Consider the following 23,464-nt stretch of genomic DNA (forward strand, 5'->3'; position numbering starts at 1 on the left):
CCCCCTCACCCACACACCATTCACTAGCTGGGACATGGGGGAAGTCAGGAGTGAGGGTCAGGCAGCTCCCCCCTGTCTGTGAAGCCAGCCTCTCACTAGTAATGCAGGGAGGGAGCTGTCTCAGACTTCACCATCCTCCCCCCCCCCTCACCCACACACCATTCACTAGCTGGGACATGGGGGAAGTCAGGAGTGAGGGTCAGGCAGCTCCCCCCTGTCTGTGAAGCCAGCCTCTCACTAGTAATGCAGGGAGGGAGCTGTCTCAGACTTCACCATCCTCCCCCCCCCCCCCTCACCCACACACCATTCACTAGCTGGGACATGGGGGAAGTCAGGAGTGAGGGTCAGGCAGCTCCCCCCTGTCTGTGAAGCCAGCCTCTCACTAGTAATGCAGGGAGGGAGCTGTCTCAGACTTCACCATCCTCCCCCCTGCCCTCACCCACACACCATTCACTAGCTGGGACATGGGGGAAGTCAGGAGTGAGGGTCAGGCAGCTCCCCCCTGTCTGTGAAGCCAGCCTCTCACTAGTAATGCAGGGAGGGAGCTGTCTCAGACTGGTATCAGGGTTAGGGCACTGTGTGCAGGAAGATCACAACACTCCTGGTATTAATAGGGATAGGGCACTGTAAGAGATGACTGTAGTAGATTGAATAAAGATCTGATGTTTCTGCTCTCCTCACACCAAACAAAAACAACACACAAGCAGAGAAGCCCTTCTTACAAATCTGAGCTAGTGAGTTAAGTAGGAGGAAAAGTAAACATACTTGTGCCAGTGTGGCTACTTAAAAAATACACTTACCAACAATCAATTACATATATTTGAACTGTGTACAGTTCCAGCCAGGACCACCTTTCTAAAATGCACAGTGATGGGCAAATTCAACATGCACTAGCATTTCAGGTGCCTGCTAACAAAAATAATAAACAAACAAGTTCTAGTCACGTGAGTGCTGATCATTACATTACTTTTTTTGTCAAGCTTCCAACTGTTTCCATTTCACATCCCCCCAACCATTACCTCAGTATTAGCCTTGGTAACATCAATAGATAAGAGCACAGCCAGCCAATAGGAATACATACATACATATTCATTCCTAAGTGACCTTTACTGACCTGGGAAGTGTGAACACTTTGTTTCATTTTCTGTTGGTGTTCGTTAGTTTCCAGTTCCATTTCCCATCCCCCCAACCATCACCTCAGTGGTAACCTTGGTAACATCAATAGATAAGAGGGCAGCCAGCCAATAGGAACACATATTCATTCCTAACTGACCTTCAGTGACCTGGAAAGTGTTTATTTGTATCATTTTCAGTTAGTGCGCACTAAATCGAGTTAGTGCGCACTAACGGGGAGTTAGTGCGCACTAACTCGAGTTAGTGCGCACTAACACGATTTAACGATTTTTAACGATAAATCGTTAGAATTTCTATTGTATCGTGTTCTATAACGATTTAAGACGATATAAACATTATCGGACGATAATTTTAATCGTTGAAAAACGATTCACATCCCTAATCTGCAGACATCTATCATATTGAAGTGGTTCCTCACTGAGGATCAAGACATCTGGATAGCAGTAGAAGTGGTAACAGTGGTGATAGCTTTGGTGATACGATGTTTCCCGGCCATCCTTCAGCAATTGGGAACTTCTGGTATCTGTTGTATGAAATGAGACAGGCCTACCAAAGACCCTGCCTTTTCTTCAACTGTTCTGGCGGTAAAATTAGCTATGGAATCTAACTTCCAGCTCCACATTCAGAATAGAAATGTGAAGTCCTGTTTGCTTGCTTACTTGACACTTGGAACTATGAAGTATCTTAGCCTTTCAGACTACAATATGTATTTATAAATACAAATTTATAAATGTATTTATTATTTATATTTTGTGCTTTGTGATACTTTAAAGCAAATCTATGAGGTCTGCAAGTTTGTGTTTCTCCCTTTGCAGACTTGTTGCTTAGGATACAAAAGTAAACCAGAGCAACTAGAAATTATTACCGTACAGATCAAATCGGATGCTAGCAACCAAGCTCCCATGTATTAAATTGGTTCTATTAGCAGATGATATAAAATTAGTAAATCACTTGTCATCTCTTCCCACCCTGGTACAAAGTAGTACTTTCTCAAACTGATGACTAGTAATTTATCCTAATCTAGAATGTTAATCTATGATTTCTAACTGACCTACTATTTCTTTTAATTTTGGTTAGGATTTATTTCACACTTATGTTTCAAAGATCACTAATAGACACAGTTATACACAATTATCCATAACTCATTTTAGTTAATAAAGTGTGTTTTTGAATCTATTACATGTGTATTCTATTTTTTAAAAATCCTATTGCCTTGGCTACTAAAGATAAGATCAACTGAAAGCAATTGCCTGAAAGATTTACTATATCATCACTCATTAAGCTGTCCCTGAACTTTGCTTAAGTGTTCTGTTTTCATAAATGACTACATTTATCTAAAGTATTTCCTTATGTTCCTCTGCCAACTAATATCAGGTTATTCTGTGTAGTCCAACTCCTATTAGTGGACTAGTATATAAATTAGTAGGTATGAAGGTAATTTTAGAAGGAGTTACATACGTAAATGTAACATACTATCATAGCAATTTTAAAAAGTCATTAATGCATGTAAAGTGCACTTACATGTGAAAATCCTATGGACAATTCAATGGCATATATTGTAGCAATTTTCAAAAGCCTACTTACTCATATAAGGTGCATTTACAAATGTAAAACCCAATTTTTAACATGCAAATGCTTTTTAAAATCTGGCCCTTAATCTATAAAATAAAATAATTGTTTTGATCTTATTAAGCACTGCTTGTTCAACTCTGTCCAGGGAGCCATTGGTACCACCCTCATAATATGATCAGCTGTGAAAACAGCGCTGAGTGATTTATTCTCCTTTAGGAGTGATGGAAAGTCTAGAAATACTATTACATCTTATCATTTCTATCGTGCTACTAGATGCACCCACTGCTATAAGATACTGTACATATAATGTGATTTTTAGCCAGAAACCGAGAGATGAATTGTAAATTGTAAACTGCCAAACAGTTCTTTCCTCTCTCAACCATTTGGGCTTTATTCAAATTATCAACAGTTCTACACACAAGGCAGGCCACACTCTGGACCTCATCTTTATTAACGAACCCTTTAACATTCATACCAACCCCACTTGCTCACCAGTTCCATGGTCAGACCACAAAGTTATTCACACAACCCTCAATGTCAACAACCCACCACCTCAAACCACTAACAAAACCACCATCCACTTCAGGAAACCATGCTCTCCAGACATACTCAGTGAAAAGATGTCTGAAGCATTAAAGCAACTAGATCTCACAGACGCAACAACTGCAACTACCTCCTGGATCAATATTAACAATAAAATTGCAGATCAAATCTGCCCAACTACAACCAAAACCATACAACCTACACTAGACAATAGGAAACCTTGGTTTACACCCGAAATTAAATCCCTTAAACAATCTATTAGAAAAAAAGAACAAAGCTGGAGAAAAAACCCAACCACTTCAACACATGCCATCTATAAATCGCTCCTCAACAACTACAGGAAAACAATCCTTAGAACAAAGAAAGAATTCTACGGAAAAAAAATACACCACTTTATATTCGACTCAAAGGCTCTCTTCTCCTACGTGTCCTCTTTAACCAAACCATCTCCGCCTACTATCCCAGACCACCAAGCACTCAACAAAGCAAACGAACTAGCCAACTACTTCAAAACAAAAATCACCAACCTTACCCAATCAATCACATCCAACAGCCTTACCCTAACACACCATCTCACATCCTTGCCGCAACAAACCACAAGCCTGGATTCATTCGAGCTCACTTCTTCACTGGAGATTGAAAACACACTCAAAAAATTCAAACCTTCCTCCCATCCATCAGACCCAATACCTACAAATCTCCTCATCGCCATTCCAAACACCATCTCAAAACCAATTGCAGAAATTATCAACACATCCCTTTCTCAAGGTTTAGTTCCTAACCAGTTAAAATTGGCAATACTGAAACCATTACTAAAGAAACCAAATGCTTGCCCATCAGACCCAGCTAATTTTAGACCCATCGCAAACTTACCACTTATCGCCAAACTGATGGAAAAAATTGTCAACAAGCAACTGTCAGATTATTTGGAAGATCATAACATTCTATCCCCAGCTCAATATGGATTCCGAAAACGCCTAAACACCGAATCGCTCTTACTATCTCTCACTGACACAATCCTCGTTAATCTGGAGAATAAACAATCTTACCTGCTCATTCTTCTGGATCTTTCCGCTGCATTTGATACGGTAAAACACTCTACTCTAATAGACCAACTAGCAAACATAGGGATTAAAGGCACAGCCCTTAGATGGTTCCATTCCTTCTTAAGCAACAGATTCTACAAAGTAAGGATAAACAACAAAGAATCGCATCCAATCCTGACAGAACAAGGAGTCCCACAAGGATCATCACTTTCACCCACCCTCTTCAATATCTACCTCCTCCCTCTCTGCCATCTACTCTCAAACCTTAAGCTTACCCATTACCTCTATGCAGACGACATACAAATACTCCTTCCGATCACAGAATCCCTTCAAAAAACCATCACGTACTGGAACGAATGCCTACAGCCCATCAAAAACCTACTCTCAAGCCTCAACTTAGTATTGAATGCTAATAAAACCGAAATGCTCATTGTCTCCCAGGATCCACACACAATCTCTTCCAGCCTCTCTCTACCAAACACAAACAACTCATTCTCATCTGACGTCAGAGACCTTGGAGCATGGCTTGATAATCATCTAAATCTAAAAAAGTTTGTAAACAATACCACAAAGGACTGCTTTTACAAACTGCAAGTCCTCAAAAAACTTAAACCCCTCCTTCACTTCTCCGACTTCAGGCTAGTACTGCAATCCATCATTCTTTCTAAGCTCGACTACAGCAACTCCCTGCTTCTAGGTATACCCGCCAACACTATCAAACCATTACAGATGGTTCAGAATTCAGCGGCTAGAATTCTAACTAGCACTAATAAAAAAGATCATATCACCCCAATCCTTCGGAACTTACATTGGCTCCCCATTAAACAAAGGATACTCTATAAGGTACTCACTATCATACACAAAGCGACAAACAAACTAGCCCCCATCACATTAAGCTCTGAACTCCAACCGCACACTTCCTCCAGACCAATCAGAAGCGCATACAGAGGAACACTGCATGCTCCGCAATTAAAATCATCATTGAGCAAACGAGCGCTATCCTCAGCAGGCCCACACCAGTGGAACACGCTTCCCCCAGATCTTAGACTAGAACCCAGCCATCAAGAATTCAAAAAAAGACTGAAGACTTTTCTCTTCCAACAAGCTTTCCCAGACGCTTAATCTTACTGTGACTGACAGACTTCCTAATTACTAGGTATCCCCTATTATGGACACTGTATCAAAAACTACTATTAAGAATCTGCAACTGGACAATTATCTTGGAGCTCAAAAATTCACTTTATTTCATATATTTATTTGGCATTGCTTATTTTTATATTTATTGCTATGTTAAATAGTTATACTTCTTATATATAAAATATTATATTTCTTTATTTATTTCCAGTTAAACTATTATCACTTTATTTAGTATTATGTTAAATTGTCAACCAGTTATACTGTTCCATATGTTCTACGGTTCCATGTAAAGCTCCGCTCTCTGTTGAGCAGTTCTTCGTTTTATGTAAACCGGAGTGATTTGTAGTCTCTACAAGAACTTCGGTATATAAAAATTAAAAATAAAATAAAATAAATAAAATAAATCATAGAGCAACAATATACATGGAATCCAAGACTTTATGGTCACACAATTTATATTTTATGTTGTTAGAACAGTAATTTCACTACTACCTTATTTGTTTTTAAGGCACTACCTACCTCAGTGTTAATCGTAAACTTGCTGTGCCACAGAAATGAGATCACGGTAAGCTCATATTTTATATCTGTAAAGACAATTGAAATCCATAGATGTATACACACTGCTGATTTGCTTGTCTTCTGAGCCCTTAACTGCCCTTGGTCTCCTATGCTCTGGGCCCTCAACTGCCTTTCATGCTCTGATTTCTGGGCTCTCTCCTACTCTGGATTCACTGTCCTCTGAACTGTGCTTGATCTGGGAACCCTGCAGTATACAGGGCTGATACAAGGGTATTAGGCATGCACTTCAAACACTGTACCTTGCCACCCACCACCCCCTAAGATTTTGATAAATAAACTCATCAGTTATGACCTCACTATTATTCTCCCAGAATAATCCTGAAAAAATACATACTACAAGTATATTTCAGAAATCATGTTACACAGGCATATTTTAATTCAATTGCGCGTGTAAAAAACTTGGGTTACGCACATGGCCAGGCCTTGCGTGCGCCGCGCATGTTTTTAAAGGGGCTCGGCCTTGCGTGGAACCCCTGTTATGCGCCGAAGTGCCGGGCCCAGATAAAAGAGCAGTCCGAGGGGGCGGTCCGGGCCAGGGCTGGAGGCGACCAGTGCAGCAGCCATTTGCCACTGTGCCAGGGAAGAGCGCAATGGGAGTTGCTTCTGCTCCAGAGGAGCAGCAACTTAAAAAAGAATAATAAAAAAAAGGTAAGGTAGGTTAGGTTTAGGGGGTGGGGAGGAGAGGGGAAGGGGAAGGGGGGTTAGGCAGGGGGTTAGGGAAGTTCCCTCCCAGTCTGCTCCTTAATTGGAGCAGATTGGGAGGGACCTGGGGAAGTGGGAAGTGCGTTGCTGCATGGATTTGCAGAACTACACCCCCTTGTGTGTGCTGCACGTACATACAAGCACAGATTATAAAATCCAGCGTGCATGTGTGCGTGGCCACCCTATTTTTTAACAAGCGCATCTATGTGTGTGTGTGCCGGAAAGTGCGCGGACATGGATGCGCATGTGCACATATTAAAACCTACCCCAAAATGTCTAATGAATGTGTCATCCATGATTCTGGAGAGTAGACTGCGAAAAACAATTTCAAAACATTACATGTATTCATAAACTGAAATCCATACTGCATTGGCTGAAGGTAATCTCTGAAATTGCTGACAGGGTTGAATACAGATGTTTCCCCTTATTATCCACCATATTAAAAAAAAAAAATTCTGTTGCCACATCAGTAAGAATGAGACAAACCGCTATCATTACCAGGCATTTTGTAAAGTAAAATAAGGCCCTGCTAAGAAGCCACTCAACAAACCTGACATACCAAAATAGCACTAACTCCCAGAACTCAAACAGCAACAACCCTACCTATGAAAAGGCAACACTATAAATATTACACCAGGCCCTAGATCACAAATACTACTATCACTACTACTATTAAACATTTATATAGAGATAGGGTGGTGCGTTTCTTTTCTAATTAAATTAACAATTAAATGGAAAAAAAAAATAATTTTGTTAGAAAGTGAACTGAAAAAAAGCCACTGAAATTCAGGCTTTTTTATTTCCTTTCAGTTTGAAAGCAAGACACACCATAGCCCCACCAACATTCAAAAACTGAAATACTCTCACCCCTCATCTTCCCCTATGCCCCCCACCCTCCCCCAGACACCACTTACCCCATTCATGGGGTTCAAACAGTCAAAATGAGGCAAGTCTAATCCCCAGTTTCTTCGGTCCCACAAGGTGGGGCTGGGCTGGGCCTGGTAGCAGTGTCATGGCACCAGCCTCAGAACTGAAAATGAATCTGTTGGGGCAGAAGCAACTGGGAATCACTTTCTACCCCATTTCAACTACTAGAACTCCACAGATGGAGTACTTGCCATCCAAGGATGACAATTTAGGGGAAGGCCTGAGGGGTTTTTTTTTTAATATAATTATTTTAAATGTTGGCACTGGATTTTCTTTGGTAGTGGAGTCCCCTTCCTTTATTTTTGTTCTTTTCCCATTTCTCTTTCTGCTTGATGTTTATTTCATTTCTAATAAACATTAAATGAAATGAAAACAAATTTAAAAAATGAAATAAAACTTTTTTTCTGTACACATTCTCCAAGCTGCTTGCAGGCTAGTCAAGACAGACAGACAAGACAAACAGGGAAAACATTTTTGGGGTAATTCTGTAACATCATGAATAAATTAGCTAGCAAATGTGCATAGATTGCACTAATTTTCAAAGTGAACTGTCACACATAAGTCCACTTTGAAAATGTCATGGCAAAATTATGCACACACAATTACATCAGCATTTGGTGCTCATAGTTTTTCTGAAAGATGGTAATGTTTATTTCAATATACCAATTTTCATAAAAAAAGTCTAAATGCTGTACAGTAAGTATTAAATAATACATACAAATAAGGCAATATAAAAAAAATCAGAAACAAAAATATAAAGCAAAAACATTAGAAAACTAATAAAATCAATAGCACAGAATTATAAAAAATTTCAATAAAATACTTAGAGGTGAATTTTAAAAGCCCAGCACATGCATACATTTGGGGATGCGCACAGAAGTCGGGCTGACATGCACCAACCAAATTTTCAAAGCCCTGAGATGAGCATAGCTCCTGCTGCATGCATATCTCACGTTGAATCAAAAGGGGGCGTGGTCTGGGTGTTTCAGGGTGGAGCCAAGAAATGTGCATGCAAATACTTCCGCACCCAGGTCCAGGGCTGCATAACAACTGATGTAAATCAGTTCTAGGCATCGCACATACACACTAGAGCAATTCCAACCCCTACTTGAAGAAAACCACTCTCTCACCAGCCCCATCTGGAGCAAGTCATTCCTCCCCAGCCTGTTAGTCTGCATACACATGTGTGAGTGTGAGGCTCAGTAAGTATGTGTGTGAGCATTCCCTAATTAATCATGTATGTTAGAGCAGGGTCTCCAAACTTTATCCTCAAGAGATGCAATTCAATCAGGTTCTTAGGATTGCCACAATGAATATGCATGAAATCTGCATGTACTCCTGCCATTGTATGCAATAGCCCTCATGCCTATTTATTGTGACAATCCTAAAAACCTGACTGGATTGAGGCTCTTGATAACTGAGTTTGGAGACCCCTTTTTTATAGAGTGTGTCTCTGTTTATGAGAGAGAGAGATAAATCCATGCATATGTTGTTATATTTCTTGATTTTATTTTGTGCAAATTTATGCAAATGAGGGGAGGGAGGGCCCTTCTTCCTTGGTCCTTGAGTGTCCAGTCCTGGTCTGTGGAAAAGTTGGTAACCCTAATACATACTCTTGTGAAAACAAAGTTTCGTCTACCCCACTCCCATCTACAGACTTGTCAACCAGCTTGTTATGGAGTCTCAATTTAGTGGACCCTTGGGCCGACCTGCAAGAGACTGGGAAAGGTGTTCAATGTCTCTGGTACGCCGCAGGCCGGGAGGCAGATGTTCAGGCAGGACGTAGAGGTGCTCTTCACCCTGGAAGCTGGTGCCCCTCCCCCGGGAGGAGCCCGTAGGAGCCCAGCTGCTGGGACTTAGGTGAGGCTTCATCCTTGGAAGCCGAAGCTCCCCCAGTAGGAGCCCATGGGAGCCCGGCCGCTGGGACTTAGGCAAGTTGATGATCTTGAGACTGGAGCGGGCAGGCTGATGAGCAGGACTGAGAACTGGAACCAGACTAGAACAGTAGACAGGAACTGTAGCAAGACTCGGATACTGGAACCAGGCAGGAACTGTAGCAAGACTCGAGTACTGGAACCAGGCAGGAACTGTAGCAAAACTGGGGTACTGGAACCAGGCAGGTACTGTAGCTGGCAAGCAGGAACCAAGCAGGTACTGTAGCAGGCAAGCAGGAACGGAGCGAGTTCCAAAGGCAGCTCACTCCGGGGTATGGAGCAACAGGGAATCGGTAGCCCGTTGCAAGGCAAAGACTGAGTGTCCGCGGCCGGCTTATCAAGGCCGCGGCGTCTGATGTCAGGAACTGGGCAGAGTCACCACTGGCGGGAAGCGGCCTAGAAAAGCGCCCACGCCTAGAGGCAGGGCATCCATGGGAGGCTTCCCGGTGGCGCGGCCCCCGCAGGGACGCCACTGAACAGGCCGTGAACTAGGCAAACAGAAGTGGGAACAGGTCCAGGAACACGGAGGTAAGGGTCTGGTTGCGGCGCTCGCGGCCAGAACTGCAACATAGCTATCTGATTAAGTTCCGACTTATCCAGCTAAGCAGCAGCAAAGTAATCACTTATCCACATATATCTTAAAATTCTACTTATCTAAGTCAGAAAACTGGATAAGTCTAAAAAGTACTACTTATCCAACTATCTGACTTAGGGGGTCATTTATCAAACTGCTATATGGCGTTTTCACATGTGTTAAGGCATTTTTGCATGCAAAAAACGCCTTTTACGCATGTGAAAATGCCATAATGTATAGTGCGATGCAAATCAGAAAAAGGGGAGGGGTTTGGGACAGGATTTGTGGCCAAGTGGGCTGGCTTCATAATTTGCGAAGCCATATTGCACCTAGCTGTAATGCCTTCATACTAGGTAGGTATTTATACCTCTATATGAGGCCCACCTAGTCACTCGAGGTGAGGTTTAGGTATTAGTGTAGGGGGTTAGGGGCCACTTTGACATTCAAAGCGAGATGTACGAACAGAACAGTGGTCTCTTGTGAAGATTTGATGACCTTCGGAATGAGGAAACTCACACAAAGATGAGATTTGTGCAATGTTCTCTCAACCTAGCTTGATGTTACCTAGGTAGAGAGTCCATCAAGCTAGTTTGAGAGAACATTGCACAAATCTTATCTTTGTGTGAGTTTCCTCACTCCGAAGGTCATCAAATCTTCACAAGAGAGCACTGTTCTGTTCGTACATCTCGCTTTGAATGTCAAAGTGGCCCCTAACGTAGTGCAAAAAAGTTATTGCAGTTTGCGGTAATACCTATGCGAAGCACTAAATTAGCACACTTTGCGATAAACTGCTATTACCGTAAAACATACCCCTTTTCCTATCGCAGGCAATATTTAGTGCATTTTGATAAATCCAAGCCTTAGCCAGATAATTAGAGCTTCTTAGACTTATCCGGCTAAGTAGCAGTACGTATCCAGATAAGTTCTGATTTATGTGGATAATAGCAGCTTTGCCAGTACTTAGCTGGATAAATCAGAACTTATCTGGATATGGGACACTACTTAACTGGATAAATCAAAATTTATTCAGATAAGTCCAATATGCATTCATGTAGTTTTTTCCTTGCATGCACATGTTACAGGATGCATTTACGCATATTTTATAACTTGCATTTAACATGTTACAAAATACAGAAGCAGATTTTTGTGTCTGTATGCACATGTATATGGGTGCACACGCAACTGTTTGAAAGTTATCCTTTAAGGGTCTTGCAAAGCCCAGTTCTTTATCTTTAACTAAAACTGATGGCATCAAGTCTTATTGTGAGGTTGAGTTGTTTATAGAGGTGAAAATCTTTTCCATGCCTATAATTACAACAAGATTAAAGGTTTTCCAAAGTGTTTGACCTGCTAAGCACTTACTGCTAATAGCAGGTGATGTCAGCAATCAAATTGGGCAGTTTGTTAAACTGATTATCAGTGGCTGTAAAGATTAAGATTATGTTTAGGAGACAAAAATGATTGCTGGACATTGATTACCTTTTGTTGGAAAACCCCCCCACTAACCTTTCTGCTGAAAGTGTAAACAAGTTACATTAGGTTAGGTATTAAAGCCAGCCAATTTACTAACAATATCAAACAGTTATTTAGGCCTATTCTCTGCTAATAAATTCCTGCTTTGACTTCTTAATCTCGGTCTTACAATAACTAATAGCAGCTTTACAGGTCATGAGATTATCCTCTGTCTTATTTTTACAATATACTCTTTCAGAATGGCAAACTTGACACTTAAGCAATACTAAACCTGCATGAAACCAGGCATTAGATTCACCCTTAACCTTAAAACATTTACAAGGAGGCTTGGTTCACAACCTTCCTTAATCACATAGAGCAGGGGTCAGGAACCTTTTTGGCTGAGAGAGCCATAAACGCCACATATTTTAAAATGTACCGTAATTCCATGAGAGCCATACAATATGTTTAAAACTAAATACAAGTAAATGTGTGCATTTTATGTAAGATCACACTTTTAAAGTACAATAAGTCTCTGAAAATATTACACCAGGCCTTAAGACACCAATACATCTCCTATTAGGAAAACGGACCAAGTCAGGCTGCTATAGAGTCCTACACAGAAACTACACGCCAGCAGAAAACCACACCTGAATCACGTGCTGTCCCTCACCTAACATAGAATAAAGAGACCAAAACGCATAACAAGAAGCATGCAGACAAAAACTGAATTGGAAACTGCAACAAGCCAGAGTCTCTGTATGCAGTGTAACAAAGGAAAAAAGAAACATCACACATCCTTATAAAACAAATCAAGAAATATAAAATCATCAGCAGTAAAACTGTACTAACAAAAAGAACATATTTCGAAACAGCTGATGAGTGGAATATCCAATAATTAAAAACTCATATAAAACATTTCCAGATACCAACAAAATATTTCAAAATAGCAGACACAAAGATCCAGTAATGAAAAATAATAAGGATACAAAAATTTTTTTGCTCTGCATACCTGGGAACGTTTGATATCCAGGTGTCCTGAGATTGTTCTGAATTAGCAGGAGGTGGGGTGGTTTGCTTGGAACTTTCTCCTCTCTCAGTCACATACCAGCGCTCTCTCTCACACTGGCTCTCAATGACACACCTATACACACATGCTCTCAGTCACTCACATATACAAATGTTTTTTCTCTCTCACTTATATAGGCTCTTAATTACACATTTACACACATGCTGTCTATCTTTTCACGCTTACACACACACAGGCTTTCAATCACATAAATACATGCTGTCTTTTTCTCTCACACACAGACTCTCATTCACATGCTTACAAACATGTCCTCTCTTTCTCTCATTTACACACAGGCTCTCAATCACATACTCACATGCTCCCTCACCTAAATCAGCTCTCAATCACACACATACACACATGGTCTCTCTCTCTCATTTAAACACAGGCTCTCAATCACATACTCACATGCTCCCTCACCTAAATCAGCTCTCAATCACACAGACACACATGGTCTCTCTCTCTCATTTAAACACAGGCTCTCAATCACATACTCACATGCTCCATCACCTAAACCAGCTGTCAATCAGACACAGACACACATGATCTCTCTCTTACTTATACACACAGGCTCTTAATCATACATACACATGATCTCTCTCACACACAAAGGATCTCAATCATACACCCATACTCTTTCAAACAAACAGGTTTTCAATTACAAACTTACACATACAGGTTCCCAATGGTAAACTTACATTCATGCTCTCTCTTTCACAGGCAGGATCTCAATCACAGACATACTCTCTTTCACATATACAGGCTCTCAATCATTCACATACATGCAATCTCTCACTCACACACACAGGATCTCAAACACACATGCTTGCTCGCTCATTCATTCACTCTCTCTCTCCCCCTTCCCCCCCCCCCCCCCCCCCCGGGAACTCGCGGCAGCAGCAGCCGCCTCCCAACGCTAACCTCCTTCATTTTCAGCCCTCGCGGAGGCGAAGGCGGAGTCCCATCGGCCGCGGTTGAAGATTTTCATTTTCCTCCGAGCCGCGCTGCAGTCTTCTTCCCGTCGGACACTAGCGTGCCTGCGCGGGTCTTCCCGCGCAGGCACCCGATGCTCTCCACTTCCTCTTCCGGGCCGCGGGAAGAAGAGAGCACCGGCGTGCTCTCTTCTTCCCGCGGCCCGGAAGAGGAAGTGGAGAACATCGGGTGCCTGCGCGGGAAGACCCGCGCAGGCACCCGATGACTCCAGCGCTGGCACCCGGCTGACACCCGATGACTCCCGCGCAGGCACCCGGATGACTCCAGTCGGCGTGCTCTCTTCTCCTCCCCCCCCCCCCGCGGCCCGGAAGAGGAAGTGGTGAGCATCGGGTGCCTGCGCGGAAGAAGAGACCACGCTAGTGTGGTCTCTTCTTCCCGCGCAGGCACCCGATGCTCTCCACTTCCTCTTCCGGGCCGCGGGGGGGGGAGAAGAGAGCACGCCGGTGCCGCTGACTCCAGCTGTCCTGCCGCGTTCCGCCCAGGCTGACAGCATTTTAAGCCCGGGCGGCGGAGGACCGGGGAGCAGCTGGGTCAGCGGGGAACCGCGAAGTATGGCGACACTTGTCTGCGAGCCAGATGCAGCCCTCAAAAGAGCCATATCTGGCTCGCGAGCCATGGGTTCCCGACCCCTGACATAGAGGAAATGATACATTTGTTCTTATCTTTCTACCATACTCTCCATGTTTTCTGGATCCCAATTTGTAAATGCTTGAGTCAACATTTTAGTTTACCCTGACTTTTTTTTTTTTTTTTTAAATAGAAAAAGGATCTTAACCATTTTAAATATTTCAGTCCCTCCTTGGGGCCCAGAATAGTGAGAGGTGACTTTAGGACTAAGGGGCTTCTAATATATGGCCACTCATAGCACATAATTCTTCATCTAGAAGAGTATGTGCTGGGGCACTGCATGAGTTGTTGAGAGCATTATTTTAGGAATGCTTCTTTTACAAAGTATTTATCTGCATTTAACGGATACACAAGATGAAAAGAAATACAATCACAGTAACAAACATCATTAGTAGACTTTGACCCCAAGTTCCCAAGATTCTGCATAAGTTCCAGGAGGAGTTTTTCGGTGTCAGCAAAGTGGATTAAATGTGATAGCAAAGTATCTATGGTCTGCATGTGATTTCTAATGATTTCCTCATTATCAATATAGGAGCAGCAAGAAGAGTTAATAAATTGACAGACCCCCTCCTTTGTCAGCAAGTAACATATCTAAAGCATGCGATTTTCATTTTCTTGCTCATAGCGACTTCCACAGTAACAGAAAGATTTTTTAAAGTATTTTCAAGTTCAAAAACTCCTAAACCAGGAAAAAAAGGTTCTCAAAATGCAAGAAAAGGGGTCGTTGTCCAATTGAAAGTCCAGCAAAGCCCATCTTCTCTTAGAAGTAAGCCAGTTCCAATAAGAACATAAGAACATAAGAACATGCCATACTGGGTCAGACCAAGGGTCCATCAAGCCCAGCATCCTGTTTCCAACAGTGGCCAATCCAGGCCACAAGAACCTGGCAAGTACCCAAAAACTAAGTCTATTCCATGTAACCATTGCTAATGGCAGAGGGCTATTCTCTAGGTGAACTTAATAGCAGGTAATGGACTTCTCCTCCAAGAACTTATCCAATCCTTTTTTAAACACAGCTATACTAACTGCACTAACCACCTCCTCTGGCAACAAATTCCAGAGTTTAATTGTGCGTTGAGTAAAAAAGAACTTTCTCCGATTAGTTTTAAATGTACCCCATGCTAACTTCATGGAGTGCCCCCCTAGTCTTTCTATTATCTGAAAGTGTAAATAACCGATTCACATCTACCCATTCTAGACCTCTCATGATTTTAAACACCTCTATCATATCCCCCCTCAGCCGTCTCTTCTCCAAGCTGAAAAGTCCTAACCTCTTTAGTCTTTCCTCATAGGGGAAGACTGTTTCGAAGGAAAAATGAGCAGTGGTATTAAAGGAAATAGTCTTTACTGCTCCCCATGAGCAAAGAACCACAGTGCTGAAGTTTTATAAACAGATAATTTGCTGTCATTTACCTTTACCTCAGAAGTGGCAAAGCATATTTTTGAGATGCTTCCTCCAGTGGCAACAGGGAGGCCCAATGCCGAGCAGCCTTGTGCTTCAATATAAGCCTTGGCAAGCAGGAGCATGGGGGAAGGAGTATACTCATCATGAGTGTAATTACCAGTTCATCTGAGGTTGTGCCCATAACCTGTGTAAAATGTCCCTCGGATGAGTTACCAGCTTCCATAGGGCACAACTGATGAAGGAAATGTACTGAACCACTACCCCATCATAATCACAACGAGTCAAAGTCTTGTTAAAGTAGGGAGGATAGGTGAGACACTTATGATGATAGTCTCCACAATACGAAGGATGTACTCCAAGAAGGGCCACCATTTTGTTATCGACCTTGTACAAATGGACAGTCATTTTAGTACATGATCAAAGCATTCTTGCAAAAAGTTCCATCATGTAGACAAGCGGTATTTCACCACCCAGTAGGACCCTTTCTTGTTGGTCACTGACATTATGTCAATACAATTTACCCAGAGTGTGGCACTCTCAGGTTGAAAACACTAACCTGCCTGTTTGGTGTGAAGAGCCAGGGCATATGGATTAGAATGGGTGAGAGAGACAGCAGTGGGTGTAAGGTAGGTGGTTGAATTAAGGAGGAAGGATTCATTTAACAGAAATGGAGCAAATCCAGAGCCATTAGACTTCAAATAACATAACAAGCAGTCTGAAAGATTCAGAGACTCCTGCAATGTCTTAGTATAAGTCAGGTAAGTCTGCACATGAGGTCCCAGATATGGCCATGCTACTGTGGAGTGCAAACAGATCAGGAGAGGCAGCAGTACCGTGTTGCTGGAGGGCCAGAATAAGTCTTTAGGCAAGATGGCAAAGGCCTAGGGACACAAAGTCAATATTAGGTGCTTCCTGTTAACTCAGCACTGTAGGCTTTCTTACAGTGTGAAAGATATGCTCATGTAGGGTGTGATGTTAACAGTACCTGAAAGGGCCCCCTCCCCCTGGGGGGGGGTCAGAGAATTCTTTTGCCAAAAAATCTTCAGAAAACCAAAATTGCCTTATTGCACACTTTCAGTAGGCACTTGGTCCATTGGAGGAAAAGATGCTCCTACTTTCTGCCAGTGTGAAGCCAGTAATTTCTGTAAGGTAAACAGACAATGATTCAGAAACTCCTGAGAAAATATATATGTATTTTTTATTTTTTATTATTTTTATATACCAACATTCGATCTCAATTGAGATATCACACCGGTTTACATTCAGGTACTGTAGGTATTTCCCTATCCCCAGAGGGCTTACAATCTAAGTTTTTGTACCTGAGGCAATGGAGGGTAAAGTGACTTGCCCAAAGGTTTTGGAATAGGATCAACAGCCATTGGCCTACCATTGCCAATAACAATCTCAAGTGGAGTGAGTCCTGTCTTTGAATGCAAAGATGATGAAGGAGCTGCATGAAATGCCTAATGTATTGAGAGTAAGATATTGGGCAGTACAAATCGGGGGGCTACTACCTCACCATTTGAGCCAAACCTCAATTTATCCTGTCCTTTCAGATTTATTATGGCCTCTTTCTTTAGCCCATTGTTTCCAATTATCCTTATCCCGAGCTTGCCAGAGAACCAAATTGTCAAAATTAAAGTCTACCTTTTCACTAGACATAAAGTTTCTGGATGTAATAAATGATTGCTTCATGGAGCAATTGGTTCAGGAACCAACAAGAGAGGGAGCTATTTTAGATTTAATCCTTAGTGGAACACAGGATTTGGTGAGAGAGGTATCGGTGGTGGGGCCACTTGGCAACAGTGATCATAACATGATCAAATTTAAACTAATAACTGGAAGGGGGACAATAAGTAAATCTGCAGCTCTAACACTAAACTTTCAAAAGGGAAACTTTGATAAAATGAGGAAAATAGTTAGAAAAAAGCTGAAAGGTGCAGCTGCAAAGGTTAAAAGTGTTCAACAAGCTTGGACATTGTTTAAAAATACAATCCTAGAGGCGCAGTCCATATGTATTCCACTCATTAAGAAAGGTGGAAGGAAGGCAAAACGATTACCGTCATGGTTAAAAGGTGAGGTGAAAAGAGGCTATTTTAGCCAAAAAAAAACTTCAAAAATTGGAAGAAGGATCCATCTGAAGAAAATAGGATAAAACATAAGCATTGTCAAGTTAAGTGTAAAACATTGCTAAGACAGGCGAAGAGAGAATTTGAAATGAAGTTGGCCATAGAGGCAAAACTCATAATAAAACCTTTTTAAAATATATCCAAAGCAAGAAACCTGTGAAGGAGTCCGTTGGACCATTAGATTACCGAGGGTTTAAAGGGGCTCTTAGGGAAGATAAGGCCATTGCAGAAAGACTAAATGAATTCTTTGCTTCCGTGTTTACTAATGAGGATGTTGGGGAGATACCAGTTCTGGAGATGGTTTTCAGGGGTGATGAGTCAGACAAATTGAACCAAATCACTGTGAACCTGGAAGATGTAGTAGGCCAGATTGACAAACTAAAGAGTAGCAAATCACCTGGACTGGATGGTATGCATCCTCGGGTACTGAAGGAACTAAAAAATGAAATTTCTAATCTATTAGTTAAAATTTGTAACCTATCATTAAAATCATCCATTGTACCTGAAGACTGGAGGGTGGCCAATGTAACCCCAATATTTAAAAAAGGCTCCAGGGGCGATCCGGGTAACTATAGAGCAGTGAGTCTAACTTCAGTGCCAGGAAAAATAGTGGAAACTATTCTCAAGATCAAAATCGTAGAGCATATAGAAAGACATGATTTAATGGAACACAGTCAACACGGATTTACCCAAGGGAAGTCTTGCCTAACAAATCTGCTTCATTTTTTGAAGGGGTTAATAAACATGTGGATAAAGGGTTTAGGGGTTATTTTTGTGTGCCGTTTTTCCCCGCCCTCCCCCAAAACAATAAGAGAATCCCCCACGAACAATTTCATGGGGTTTTCCTATTGGTTTCGGGGAGCCCCCGATTTCTGACGATTTTGAAAATATCGTACGATATTTTCAATTGTCAGAAGCCTGATTCACATCCCTACATGCCATACTGGGTCAGACCAAGGGTCCATCAAGCCCAGCATCCTATTTCCAACAGTGGCCAATCCAGGCCACAAGAACCTGGCAAGTACCCAAAAACTAAGTCTATTCCATGTTACCGTTGCTAGTAATAGCAGTGGCTATTTTCTAAGTCAACTCAATTAATAGCAGGTAATGGACTTCTCCTCCAAGAACTTATCCAATCTTTTTTTAAACACAGCTATACTAACTGCACTAATCACATCCTCCGGCAACAAATTCCAGAGTTTAATTGTGCGTTGAGTGAAAAAGAACTTTCTCCAATTACCGTATTTTTCGCTCCATAAGACGCACCTGACCATAAGACGCACCTAGGATTCAGAGGGGGAAAATTTAAAAAAAAAAAAATTGTGCTAAACCGGCTCTGCGTCTGGGCGTCTTATGGAGCAAATTAGGGGAGTGCATAGTTTTTTTTTTTCTCCCCATTTTGTTTTCGGGTCTGGGGAGGGCCATTTCGGTCCACTCCCCAGATCAGAAAATTTTTCTTTCTGTGGGAACCCCCAAAACCCCCCCCCCATCCCTTTAAATTAACAACCTCCACCCCCCTGACCCCCCCCAAGACCTGCCGAATTAATTTCCTGCAACCCCCCACCCTCCTGACCCCCCCAAGACCTGCCGAATTAATTTCCTGCAACCCCCCACCCTCCTGACCCCCCCAAGACCTGCCAAACGTCCCTGGTGGTCCAGCGGGGGTCCAGGAGCGGTCCGGGAACGATCTCCTGGGCGTGAGCCGTCGGCTGCCAGTAAACAAAATGGCGCCGACGGCCCTATGCCCTCACTATGTCACTGAGACCGACCAATAGCAGCGGTCGGTCTCAGTGACATAGTGAGGGCATAGGGCCGTCGGCGCCATTTTGTTTACTGGCAGCCGACGGCCCTATGCCCTCACTATGTCACTGAGACCGACCAATAGCAGCGATCGGTCTCAGTGACATAGTGAGGGCATAGGGCCGTCGGCTGCCAGCAAACAAAATGGCGCCGACGGCCCTATGCCCTCACTATGTCACTGAGACCGACCAATAGCAGCGGTCGGTCTCAGTGACATAGTGAGGGCATAGGGCCGTCGGCGCCATTTTGTTTACTGGCAGCCGACGGCCCACGCCCAGGAGATCATTCCCGGACCCCCGCTGGACCACCAGGGACGTTTGGCAGGTCTTGGGGGGGTCAGGAGGGTGGGGGGTTGCAGGAAATTAATTTGTCAGGTCTTGGGGGGGGGGGGGTTGTAGGAAATTAAGTCGGCAGGTCTTGGGGGAGTCGGGGGGGGGGGGGTGTTTGTTAGATTTTTGTTTGGTTTTTTTTTTATATTCGCTCCATAAGACGCACATACATTTTCCCCCCACCTTTGGGGGAAAAAAAGTGCGTCTTATGGAGCGAAAAATACGGTAGTTTTAAATGTGCCACATGCTAACTTAATGGAAGGCCCCCTAGTCTTTCTATTATCCGAAAGAGTAAATAACCGATTCACATCTATCCGTTCTAGACCTCTCATGATTTTAAACACCTCTATCATATCCCCCCTCAGCCGTCTCTTCTCCAAACTGAAAAGTCCTAACCTCTTTAGTCTTTCCTTATGGGGGAGCTGTTCCATCCCCTTTATCATTTTGGTAGCCCTTCTCTGTACCTTCTCCATGGCAATTATATTTTTTTGAGATTCGGCAACCAGAATTGTACACAGTATTCAAGGTGCAGTCTCATCATGGAACTATACAGAGGCATTATGACATTTTCTGATTTATTCACCATTCCCTTTCTAATAATTCCCAACATTCTGTTTGCTTTTTTGACTGCCGCAGCACACTGAACTAACGATTTCAATGTGTTATCCACTATGACACCTAGATCTCTTTCTTGGGTTATGAAACTATAAATACTATGAATCATTTGTAATTCTGAATCTTTAAATTTAAAGCCATCTAGGAAATATTTCTGTATGATTAACTGCAACTACAAACACTTAGAAAAAATAGGGTTTTGATGCATCTGGATTCATTAGGATATGTCAATTTTAATTAGTAAACTACGTTAGCATTGAATATAGATATATATATAGATATATATATATATGTTTATATATTTACAACTTTTTCATTAAATAACTTATTTCAGCGTGTATATGCGTGTGCACAATCAAAAGGACGCGTGAAAAAAGGTGCTGGGCAGGTATTCCGGGACAGGGCCAACATTTACATGCAGAAATCCCAATTTTAAATCCGGTGAACACATCGCACGTCAGGCTGTTGCCTGCATATATTTACTTTTGCTCTTGTTCAGATGTAAGTCTGAAAAAAATATCATTAGAACCAAAAACTGGCTGGGTGAGGGGTCTGGGTAAACTGGGAAGAGTGCAGAGGGGCTTTGATGAAAGACTGGGCAAACTGGTGGACTAAGTGGTGGAACTGGTTATTTCGTGCGCACATAGATATGCTAATAATCGCTTAAAATTAGGGGCACACATGCATGCACTAGGAGTATTTTATATTATAAGTGCGCACTTGGCAGCCAATTTAAAATTCCAGCATATGTGGGCGTGCGCTTGCTTGTTTTAAAGTTACCAACCCTGTGCGATTGCGGATGCAACTCATCTATGTGTGTTCGTTAGAGCACTCACACATGTATTCAAGTGATCTTCCCCGTGCTTTGAAGCTGTAATACTTTACAGCCATAAAACAACTTCGTGCCAGTCATCCGCGAGACTAGCTTCATTTTTAAAATGGAACCAGTAGGGAAGGATAAACTGGTGATCACGTCTGGTTCTTTCACATTTGAAGAGCAACGGAACAGGTGAGGGGGTTGCAGAGGGTCATGGGGAGCCATGGGGAAAATGTTGACAAAATCAAAAATTTGCCAGAACCAATAATTCAAACTTTTTTTTTTTTTTTAATTTTTTTAGAGGCACGAGGGATTTATTTTGGTTGAAAGAATATAAACCAAAAATAGGCTTTTTTGGTTTGGCTTGCACATTCATTTCAAACAAATGCAATTCCCTAAAATGTAGTGCACTTTCTATTGGGAAAACAGAGCAGGCCAGACTGCTACAAATAATTCCTTAGCCAAATACTTCACTTCCATCACACATTCAGAACGCATACAGACACTCACCAAATACAGACTAAGGGACCTCAAATTAGATGGAGAAATCTGCAGACAAGAATGAATTCTTTGCTCTGCCATCAATTTCAGCCTCATCCCCATACCTGGGAACTTTTGACCTCCAGTCATCTTGAGATTACCATGGATTAGCAGGGGGGGGGGGGGGGGCAACTACACAGTGGGACCGGATGCTCACAAATTTGCTCTCATAAACACTCTTACATGTTCCCACTTACTTTCACTGCTCATTCTCTCACATTCTCACATGTCCATTTACACCTTTACTTCTGCCATTCTCCCACCAACACACACTCACTCACTCACATCTCTCCTTCTTCCATGCCCACATCCCCACTCACTTTCACGCCCATGCTCACTTGCACTCAGCTCTCTCCTACTCACCTACATACACTCTCAAATCTCTTCTTCCTACACAAATACACACTCACTCACTCTCACAGACATGCTCATTCATTCTCTCTCCCCCCTTTCAAAACACCCTAGCAACAGCAGACTCTACATAGAAACATAGAAACATTGAAAGCTCCTGGAGCAGCAGCAGCCTCTTCCTTCTCCTCCTGTGCTACGGAAGTGGATGCTGCCCGTTTCCTACTCCTCGTTTGATCACGGGCAGGAAATCTCAATGCCAATTGGCCAAGGCAAACAGGATGGGGTGGGCAAGTGGCTGGATACAGGAAACAGGCTGTGCAGAAGCAGGTGGTGTCATGAGGAAGCAAAGTTAAGAGTTAAAAAGGTCCGGAGATGATGGAAATCACTGTCAAGTTCCTTCTTTTTCAGCCGCGCAAGATCAATTACGTTCCTTTCTTCTTTCCGGGTCCAAGCAGATTGGTTTTGCTGCAGCACCCGGAGATTTCCGGTATTGGCCCAGAGACCCAGTAATTCTTTTAGAATTCTGGAGTCTTCGGGCCAAATCCGGAGAATTCTCAGGTCTGCTCATCCCTCCCCTCCTGTTTCCCGCAGCTGCTTGTTAGGGGAGGGGAGGCTGGAAACAACGGGAGGGAAGAGGCTAGTTTATGCTCTTTTCTGTGTCTGCTCCAGGCTCATTCCCTCCCTTCCTGTTTCCTGCACCCCCTGGGAAGAAAGCTGAAAGCTTAAGTCCTGTTAAAGGTGTAGACTCAGAGGATAATTTTCAAATGAAGTTTTGTGGGGAAATGTAAGCTTTACACATAGAAATAGCCTTCTAGAAAATTGCATGACCAATACACAAGGCACTAGTAGGCGCCTAGATCACTATAGTTTTGTGGGTGGCAGCATAAGAACTGGATCCAAATAAAGTAAGGGAGTGTCAGGACAAGTTCCATAGATCATCTGCAGGCACAAAGACTGGGGAAGACAAGAGGCAGTCTTTATTCACTCAGTGTAGTTATCAGGCAGGCATATCTTGCATATGAAACCAATACAGCAACCAATTGTAGTAGCACTGTTGGACCTCCGACATGGCCGTGTTTCGCACTGGCTGCATTGGGAGGGACAGAGCAGGAGATCAGAAACGATCTTCACCAGTATGATTAAAGCAAATCTTCATAAATGTAGTCAAAGGTGCAGGACTTTAAAGTTG

At 42.6% G+C, this 23,464-nt stretch overlaps 1 protein-coding gene across 2 annotated transcripts in view; it reads left to right on the top strand.

The window, feature by feature from the left end:
• The window catches only part of LOC115079390 (cadherin-related family member 5-like), a 208,628-nt gene that overhangs the window by 28,368 nt on the left and 156,796 nt on the right, over positions 1-23,464 (top strand). For both annotated transcript variants that reach the window (XR_003853278.1, XR_003853279.1), the window contains exon 3: positions 5,941-5,997. The gene's annotated coding sequence lies outside the window, so the exon portion shown is untranslated. The remainder of the gene's footprint in view (positions 1-5,940; positions 5,998-23,464) is intronic.

The sequence above is a fragment of the Rhinatrema bivittatum genome, chromosome 17 (genome assembly GCF_901001135.1).
Source record: "Rhinatrema bivittatum chromosome 17, aRhiBiv1.1, whole genome shotgun sequence".
Taxonomy (NCBI): domain Eukaryota; kingdom Metazoa; phylum Chordata; class Amphibia; order Gymnophiona; family Rhinatrematidae; genus Rhinatrema; species Rhinatrema bivittatum.